The sequence below is a fragment of the Dreissena polymorpha genome, chromosome 2 (assembly GCF_020536995.1).
Source record: "Dreissena polymorpha isolate Duluth1 chromosome 2, UMN_Dpol_1.0, whole genome shotgun sequence".
NCBI classification, from domain to species: Eukaryota; Metazoa; Mollusca; class Bivalvia; order Myida; family Dreissenidae; genus Dreissena; species Dreissena polymorpha.
In genome coordinates, this window is record NC_068356.1 from 112,780,511 (window position 1) to 112,791,604 (window position 11,094).

The 11,094-nt window shown below is 32.9% G+C and overlaps 1 pseudogene; it reads right to left on the reverse strand.

Annotated features, from left to right (window-relative positions):
- Positions 1 to 7,006: 7,006 nt before the first annotated feature.
- The window catches only part of LOC127869993 (tachykinin-like peptides receptor 99D), a 5,612-nt pseudogene continuing 1,524 nt past the window's right edge, over positions 7,007 to 11,094 (reverse strand).

Sequence of the window (11,094 nt, forward strand, 5' to 3'; positions counted from 1 at the left end):
TACAAAAAGATAATAACGTCACTTGCATCTGTAACACAATTATATTATATTTCCCTTGACATGCGCGTATATATTTTAACGTTTGCCAAGGAAAACTCACTCCACATGCACGATGATTCCAGTTTCAACATTATTAATAGAATGTCAACTTTGTCAAGAAAATCATTATTATGTTATTCTCCTATGACAACAGTAATCTGATGAACAATTATTAACTGCTATTCAACCCCAAAAGCGACGACCTAAAATTTCCCCGTACAGATACACTCATTCATCATATAAATTATCATCGGAAATGCACAAACGCGATTTTAATGGATGAATGAGACAAATGCTCTTAACATTTTTGTGTCATTTATTTGTAAGGATAAGCTTTCAAGAAAAAGCTTAAATACACATATTATTGAATAAATGGAACTGATATATATAAATTAAGGAAGAAGTCTTAAAATAAATTCGAGTATATAAGTAAATATTATATGGAGATGCAGTCTTAATTCGATATTTACTTGACTTTACAAGAGTCTATTATGAAACTAAGGAAGGTTTGCTGAAACACACTGCGGTGCCACCATAACGCTGCTTCAGGTGCGAAATGGCATCTTAAACTTTAAAATACATTTAGTTACTCCACAATATACGCAACCGGTAAATACAAAAACACTTACGTGCAACGTTGATATTGCTTTGCAGCAATCATAATTGTGTGTACATTTTTAAACGTTATTTGAATACATATTAGCCCTGCCTTTAGAGTCCGTTATTTCTTTGAAGGCTACACAAGAAATCCGAGATTAAGGTCCTGAAATAACAATCAATTTATAAAGTTGGTTGTGTTGTTTGCCCTTTTCATCTTTATATTGTACCGCCCTTAAAGGGCATGATTGTTTGTAGAAACATTGTTCAGTACAGAGAAAAATCTTCAGATGTATATAAGAGTTATTTTCTCAACCCATTATTACACGAAGATTTAGAGAAAGCCATGGCTTAACATGAGGCATGTCGACACGACTACATCAGTACGGATTGACTTGCATATTTTTATGCCAAAGAATTTCTTCTTTTCGAACATTTAACTTTGTTGTTTGCAGTGAATTTTATTTGAGACATAACTCAGTGTTGCTCATTACTTGGCGAAAAGATTGTAAAAGGTGGTTGTGCTTAGTATGTATGGAACGAGAACATATTAACAAGTATTATTTGGACCAGGAGTAGTGTCCAATCTGTTTTAATCCGACCGTGCTGAGGATTGTGATTTTTTCCGTGCAAATTAAATCGACTGATTATTTTCAACAACTGTCTGCGCCGGAATTAAATTGAGAAAATCGGTCGCACGCGTTGCCATTAACGTCCGGTAACGCTATTCAAATATCCAGATATTCAACAACAAGCACCTGAAATGTAACAGTTTGATGAGCATATATGTATGTTTAGTTTGTAGTTATTATATTCATTTTAACCTGACACATTAATGCAAACTAGAAAAATCTAATACAGTACATATATTGACCCGGGATTGTTACCGTAAATCAAATATTGTTTAATTAAATGAAATCCAAACAGCCAAAGTTAACGTTTTTATAAGCGTTATAAATTAACCAACACATTTTGTGTCTACGTGTGGTGCGGACAAATCGGCGCATCAAAGTGGATAATTTCAGGTGTTTCAAATGACTTTGAGCAATGCATTGGTTTTATGTGTATTGTATACATCTACAATTTGCTTATACATGGTATTCTGAAACAAATATCGCATAAACTTGTATTCGATTGTGTTCACCGTTTAAATACTTTTGAAAAACACAAACACACTTTACAATAAGATATATATTTTAATGGTTAGACATTAAACAAAGTATTAAGGGCTGTGTTATAGTAATTGATTTTGGTGGTTGAGGATTCCAGTAATATAATTTCTCTTCATGAACGAAATGCATTATTTTAACTTTAAAACACACACTCAAGGCACAGTAATGCTGGATACAAGAGATACATATAGTCACTTATGCAAAAACGACCAATGTTTTATTTGTTCATTGTTTATGAACACGTATTTTTGTGAAAACAGGGTGTTATTTTACGTTCCACATATTTCCACATATTTCTTTTCGTTAACAACTGCAGTCTTAAGATGAACTTGCGTTTATCTGTATAAAAGATGAACTTGCGTTTATCTGTACCATACCGATTTATACTCATGATTATTCCTGTAAATGTGATCTGAACACTGCGACTTTAAAGTGTGCGTGTAATTAGACTGCATGATCGAATGACTGAGTGGTGTTCACAATTGAACGTTTATGGATGTAAACACATCCGTAAGTGGTGTGTGTTTTTTTAAATAACTTTTTGAAACAATTTTTCTTAAGAGTTTTAATTTGTGCATACACGACTGATTATTATGTTGCTTATTGCAATGTGCTTTGCATACGACTTACTTTATTTAACAAGCCTGTGTTCTTAGACATTCGATGTTAAAGCATACATGTACACGGTTCTGCAGCACGCAACGTGACATTTTGGCAGCGAGTCACGCGTAGAGGATTTTATCTCAAGTAGTAAGATATCGGCATAAACTGTAAGAACCACTAAATATATTCGCAAATGTTTTTCAATAAATTGAGATATTTGAAAAAATGCAGTTCTTAACGGTGTGTTTATATTCTGTCCAGCCCGAGTGTAATCCCCTGAAACCCCCGTTTATTCTGCAACCTCTTAATGCACTCATGTTAGAAAGGTTGCGAGCGATGATCTCCAAACACTTTACTTGGATAATATTGTATATTGAGAATTTTAAAATCATTTACAGTTTTTGTCGTATCTTCTAATCAAGAGTCTCGGATGCGTGTTTATTTTAAGGTGTGGTCAATGATGTAACAAAGAAAGAACTCCGATAATTAAATTAAAACATTTTTTTTTTAATTTGTTGAAGTAATGTCCATGTAAATTTACCGTATTTCATTTACGTATGAAATGACTTTTTTTTTAAACCACTGTCTGTTATGCGATGGTATAGAATACTATAATGTTGTTTAAATTGGTAAATAATTGGCTAATAATTTGCAAATTTTAACTGATAAATATAAAGAGAGATATGTTTCACATATTTGGAAGATTCATGTAGTCAACTATCACCGTTACCATAGTGGGTAATACGTGACAAACAAGATGGCGACGTCCATGACGAGACAGGTTTTGTTTAGCCGTTTTATACCCTTTATTACGTTTATTTATTATTAAAACTTCGCTCACTTTCCAGCCATATCGGAAAAGAGTGATTAGCGTTTATATCGTATTAATATTTGCTCTATATCTCGACTTTACTCGTAACGAAATGTATATGCAGGATGACCTAATAACAGCTACAATTAGAAAAGCGAGTAAAGCCAAGTTATAAAGCGATTTGTAATGCGAAATAATTCTAAACACTTTCGATATGGGACGAAAGTGAGCGGCATTTTAGCATGTAATACAAGTAAAAAAAAAGGTAATAAAGAGCGAAAAAACGTGTCTCTGCAGGGACGTCACCATCTTGTTTGGCAAATGAGTATCCCCATCACAGTGAACATACAATTTATTGTTAGCCTTAATTCACTCGGGCTCAACATTAATGTCAGGTTTACATGTGATGCCATCTTTGACTATCCTTTATGAGTGTACTTGACGGTGAATATCGTCATGACTTAAAACGTATTTTATGAACGGCCCGCAGTAATGGATTACATTCCATCACACGATTTGAGATCTTCGGCTATAAAATTGCATCCCAAGATTAGTACAACATAAAGAATGTGTGTAGCTAACTTAAGATATCATTTTCAGAATAAATTGATTGTACCAGTTTAACTATGCATACATTTCTTATGATTATGATTTTAAACAATTGTCAATACGCATTACAAAAAACACTTGATACGTTGTATGATTTTAACAGCTATAAATGTTACCATTGTATATTTTTATGAAAACATATAATCTAAAAGTCACCTCACACCGAAAAACTTTTAAGTACAACCCATTTGTTTATGTTTGTATTATTACATTTCGCTAGATTTTATTGCCGATTGTAAAATGTGCATTAATGCATTAAATCGTCTCATGTTGTTTACTGTTGTCTACTTAATTCAAGAGTATGTACGTTCATATGATGCAAAACATTGGAAACTCAACGACGGACTTAGCAAAAGGTATTTATACTAATATGATAAACCGATATTACGATTACGCTAATTTAAGTATAATCTAAGGATTTTACAGTGTATTACGACTACATGTGCATATGCAATTACTTCAAACATACATGCTCTGTATTCTCGTATATAATGGCTATGTGATAAATACTGTTTCTAATGTACACAAATTAAGGCAAAATCGTATATCACGTAGATAAATGATGATGTATTTATATAATATCCCTATCGTTCATCTTCTATTATAGTATCATCCCATTTCTATGTAAGAGCAGTTTCAAACCTAGGCTCTTTGGTAACATGACATTCAGTCTGAGATGCAATGCGAATTCTCAAATTATCCCATTAAATTGCATTTAATGAAAAAAATCACGCAATAATGATTCTCTTGTCCAGTGTGTGACACACACTGTGATATATTTATTGATATTCTCGTGTGTGTGTTTTACTTTCTAACTTTTGATTGTTTATAATGAATAATTTAATTATCACATAAAGATATTAAATGTGTCTGAAGGTCCTTATTTGTTAGATGTGCTTGTTAGTAGAATGAACATTTTAACTTTCTGACGTCTTTAATGCAGTTTGTTCGTTCGATATTTGGCGTTTATTATCATTAAAACAAGTTGCAAGGATAAAATTTAGACTTAGAAGAAGTCTACGACGATGTTTCAAGAAAACACTCGAGGACGGGATGGTTTAGGTAAAAAAGACTCCCAGACCTTAATTATACAAGTAACAACCGTACACATTTCACATTTGCTGAACAGTTTTATCTTTACTAGTGGCAACACTGAAGTTTGAAACATGCCTTTTTCAAGTATTGGTATTTCAAATGTATACACATAATTACATAAATCCTCATATATATGTCGAGCTCGTATCGAAATAAAAAGCTAAAATGAGCATGTGCCGCGAGACATTTGCCTTTATTAAGCAGAGCGGAGTTAATTACTGTCAGTCATGAATATTTAAATATGCAATTGTGGTCTGTGGTGTGCATTTAATTCTCTTGTCGTAATACATTGTTTTTGTTGTTGTTTTTAACATCACTTTGCTCAATAGAGAGGTAGAAAACACATATGTGTGCAATAACTGATAGAGATTCTACTGAAACACACTATTTGGACATATAAGAATACTAAATCACGATCTCAACCAAGAAATAGCTCATTAGTATTCAAACACAATTATTCCATAAAGCCAGAGAATTTCGCAACATATGCAGCCTGACTGCAGTAAAGCCTGTATAATTATAGGTTGCATATAAACCAATAAGTCTAATGAATGTGTCAAATATGTCACTCAAGAAATGATGCTTACAGTAAGCCACACGAATTGTAACTGTTTTAAATTGTAATCTAGGTTTTACGGAAACAAAATATTAGTTTCCTCTTAATGGTTTACGTGGTGTAAGCATGGACTAATTAAAAAAAACCTGTGTGGTGTTGTTGCAGGTTCATGATAGCTTTCTCTTGTTGTCGGATGGCCAACAATTCGTTCAACTAATACCTTGTTTTAATATTTTGAAGAAATGTTCATTAATCAAATGGGATTAATTTTCCAATTACTAACACGCACAATGAAAATTAGCGGTGTTCTTGTATCGTTTTGTAATTTAAACGGTTTTGTTTCCAAATATGCATACTAGACAATTTAGCAGATAACAAAATATTCCATTATTATAAGCTCATACATTTGTTAGAGCTTGTTAAATCGATGTGAAAATAAAAATAAAACATTTGACGCAGATTCAAAACTCTTTAAATACTAGTTCAGACAGACGTGTACGACTTTTTGATACATACATACACCGTTTTACACACGCTTAGCCATTTGAAGGGTGTATCTAAAGAAATTGTATTCAAAGGTGTTATGATTTTTATGTTAAGATTTCACAGATATTTTTTCTATTTTGTAACTTTTAAATACCACATGTCGTTAATTGACATTAAAATGATGACGAAAAATAACAACAGCAACACGAATAAGTCATTATTCACAGTACCTGACATCGGGCAGATCTGTATTTCGATTTCAACTATGTCTTGTTCTGTGAAAATTGGGCAAAATGCATGTGCTTAAAGTGTCGTCCCAGATTGATTGGCTAATCAGTGACGACACTTTCCGCTTTTATGGTATTTTTCGTTTAAAGGAAGTCCCTTTTTACCGAAAATCTAGTTAAAGCGGAAAGTGTCGTCCCTGATTAGTCTGTGCGGACTGCACATGCTAATCTGGGACGACACTTTACGCACTTGCATTATGCCCAGTTTTCTCAGAACAAGACACAATTATATTTATTTCCCAATCCGCATACGTACGAAATTTAATGTTTACTACATATAAGAAATAAATAACAATACAATCACAATAAATATGAAATGAAACACAAACGAACTGTACTTGAAACTATTGTCAACTTTGTTGTCAGAGTGACATATGTTTTAAGTTCGCATGTCACATTTTGCAAGCACGTTAAAGTATTACAACAGGAACATGATGTATATGAGTGCATCTTACATAATAACACACGTTTATAACCAAGTTTTTATCACACATAAAATTATCACAATTTTAATTTCGCATTATTTTTTCAAATATTAAGCTCTGGTCATATAAAAAGGAATCAATTTAATAAACAACAAATTGAATGAATGTACAACTATTTAGTATGTGTATTCAGAAAATTAATTTCCTTCGTATGAGGCTTTTCAACGCATCCTTTGTGGAGCTCACCAACACGAACCTGTGTATGTTATCGAGCAATACATCATACTAGTTTTATATCAAAATGTTCACTTTAGTGGCCTGGTTTTTTACAACGCATAATCTGTCCGTCTAGGTGATCCACGTCGAACGGTGCTTTGGCTTTGATTGCTGCGTCGAGTGCCGTAGGATTCCGTGTCCACGTATTCCGTCAACGTGTGCATCGTTGAACCGTTTCGATCGGAGCTATACTTCTCGGACATAGCCCTCGTCGCGGTTGGGAAAAGCGTGCGGCGGTAGCTAAGCTTGGTCCTTGACCTCTTGCGACGGCGACAAGGGCACCAGCAGAGCACGTAAATGAACCCCTCCCGGAATCTGAAAGCAGATATACAATGGGTGATATTATCTAGAATATATCGCCAAGGACATAAAAAGTCAAATTTCGCTATGTTTATATATGCCAAGGACAATACCGATAAATTGCCGAGTGAGGATAAGCTGGTTATTGAACATTTTATTACTTTCAGGCCAACATACATATCCAGAAAGGTTGGTGATGATTCGATAAACACAGTTTCGGTTAGAGAACGCAAATTTCGAATTTGACATTTTTATAAAGGCAATAACAATAAAGTCCCATTAGCGAATTTGTTTGTTATCAAGAGTTTAAGTCTTGTTATCCGAAAAATGATGTTCATGAAATATGTGTGAAGATTCGATGTTGACTGTATGAATGAGTGAGCGGAAAGAGATAATTTGGCTTTCGTATTTACATTTCAAGATCAATAATTCTCAAATGTCAGTTGCCGATATCCTGGCTATCAATGTTTGCCACCATTTAATGGGCATATTTTGATTAAGATCGTTTGGTCAAAGTTCAAGAAACACTGAGTTATGTAGCAAAAGGCCGTCCACCAATCCGAACGCAAAACGTTGGTCCCATAATATGTTTCGTCAAAAGACGTAAACAATATCTGCTAATTTACTATGTAATCTTTAGTTCCTATAAAATGTTGTTGTTTTTTTCAAGCACATGACAAAACAGTTGATAATGCATAATCTTTTAGATTTAATAGTCATACTCATTTGTAGAAAGACTCACGTATACTGAAAGCCAAACATTAATTGGATATACTGCGATTTCAGTGTAATTTTCGTGTTGCCATTGGTACCATTCAATAAATCACAGACCTAGCAGCAATAATGGAAGTTGAATCAACAACATGGAAAGGCTTAGGCTGTAGCAACACATTAATTTGAGGCCAATTAGTCGATTGTCAAGAGGACGGAAGTCGCAAAGTGCTGTTCAGAAAAATGCAAATGTTAGATTGTTAATTTATTGGTAAAACCTAGGTTCAAGGTTTCTAGTAAATATTTACATGTTTATTTGTTGACTATCTGTATATGTTTGTTAATTTTTGTATAAATTCGCGATACCTGAATACCATAAGCTCCTGCTATAAAATTGAGAAATTGATTTTGAACTTAAATGTCGAAATATACAAAGAACATATATGTTAAAACAATACATTTATAAATGTTAAGTTTCAACTTTTAAAGCTTTCAACATAATTTGACATACAATATTACATTTATTTTGTTCAGACATGCTCTGACGATGTCCTTGAAGCATACAGTATAAAACGTACAGGCATGCACGCCAGATGCAATGTATCTAATACGCAACGTGCTGTAATAGACTCTTTCTAGGAATTGGAACAGCAATTGGAGAAAAAGAAAAGTCTCTACTTGACCTAATGAAAGCCATAACAGTTTTAATGTATATATATATATGTTAAAGCCTATAAATATTTCATAATCGAGCTGATGTTTATGGAAGAAGTGCGGCACTTTGTTTGTAATATAAACACCTCCAACAATTGGGTACATATTTCGGCCAATATTGTTGCTCACTTATTTATACGAAGCGCGTGAATCTTCAAATTTAATATAAAAAAAAATTACATGGCAGAATTCTACCGAATCTCTATGAAGATAATCTTGCTTTTTATTTTAACGTGTATTTAAAAAGTATAATTGCATATAGCGAAATAGATCGAAAGGTATACCTTGATAATACAGACTAGACTCAAATCCAATAAATACTTTTAAAAATCAGAATTAAAATACATATATACAACATATGGTGTTTAAGCAAATAACACATTGTTAAAAATGAAGGAAATTGTAATTTTATACGTAAACTGTCATGTAAGACATAAGTGTCAAGGCGCTTTTGCTTATTACAGCTTGACGATTCATCTCATTATATTCTAAAAATCGTTTCAATTCGGTTAATTCGGACACAGGAACACTTTAACAGTTGACAAATAAGGTTCTTTAAGGTTAGTGACAAATGTTGTCGCCTTATGCTTATTTAATCAAACAATCCTTAATATGCCGAAATATGTAACTAGATTAATAATAAATGAAACGCTCGCGCCAGACTATTTGTACATATTGGGCATGTATTGTTAGTAGGTAGCTCTTACCTAGAATTCATCCATCCATAGATTATCGGGTTATACATGGAGTTACTCATGGCCATCAGATAGATGATTATATAGATCTGTTTGATGTATTTGTATTCGGTTAAAGATCTGTAGTGGCTGGTCAGCAGATAATATGCGTGCATTGGTAACCAGCATATGCCAAATATTAGAACCACCACGATCATCATTTTAACCACCTGCAAATATAAAATACGAAGCTATGAAGCATTAATTAATTATAAAAAAGCATACATACATGTAACATGTACATGTTATATCTAATCATAGGTGAAACTAAATAAAACAGCTTAGTTCACTTAAAAACGTTAATTTGTAACTACATGCATTAAAAATGACAGCTCTTTTTGTCCCTTACCTTTTTTAGACTTCACAATTATGTTTATCTGTTATTTAGACTTTAACATGTCTTTTCTTCCTACTTATTCTTAACTTTTAGACTTTAAAGCGAGATCATACGATTTTTATATGTGTTGAATTGTAATATATTGATACAAATACGTTATAATAACACACAATATGCAAGAAAAATGATACATTTAAGACGAATTTCATAAAATGCAACAAATACAAATTAGCGCCCCGAGCCAATTGTGACGAAGATCATTCGTACATATTTTCCTACATTAACCGATGCATTCGTCTTTTTAGTAAGTGTTCGTGTGCCGTATGAATCGATATCGCTGCAGGAATTTCAAATGAACGGTTAAACTATATTTAGATTCACATACATGCATGATATACATGCTGGCGAATTCGGCTGTACAGCCTTTTTTGATTTCAGAATTAAATATCTGGCTTATTAAGCATTTTTCGACACATGTTCTTCTTAACTTTTTTTCAGTTTATATTGAAATATATGTATAATATTTTGCTTACACATTTTATATTAATTAATAAATATTTGACAAGATCGTATATACCCGCTTTAAATTATATTTTCATAAACACAAATACCCTTTTTATTCGTACAATACTTTTTGCTTCGACATGATATTGTATTTCCGAAAGCTTTATTTCTCCTTTCTATAAGTAAAGTGCAATATAACTGGTATCTATCTTTTGAACATACCCTAGTCGGATCTAAAGATAAAACATGTACTATATGTCAATGCAGTTGTCTAGTAATTGGCATAATACCTTTCGTTTCGACTTGACCCTATCTGTCTGGATTGACGTCTCCTACCCAATAGCCCTGCCTCCCCATAGCTCCATACCAACGCGCGAGTAGGCGGAGACAAGCGTGAGCAACGGTAACAGGTAGTTCAGTACAAGAAGAAGGTAGTTGTACCTGAAACGTGTGCGGTTGAGGTAGGGCAATTAAAACTACGAGTGTTCCATCAGAAGAAAAACACATAAACGGTATAAAGGGAAGATTTGCTTAAAGCTTTGTCTAATCCATATTCTTATAGAATATTCTCAAGAGTGTTATTTTAACAAGTGAGATAAAAGTACTTTAACGTCAGAATCAGCATATTTCGACATAGTAGTTGACAATTTATTTCTTACATTGTAAAGGCTGTCTAAAAACATACGCAAAAAAAATAATGAACTTAATTATTTTTTAGTATTCTATAAAATTAAAGACATTATTATACATCGTGCTGAATTAAATTAAAATAAATTCGTTTGCTTTTGTCACGTATACAGAGTAATACGGTAATATTGAAGACATTTAAACGCAATTC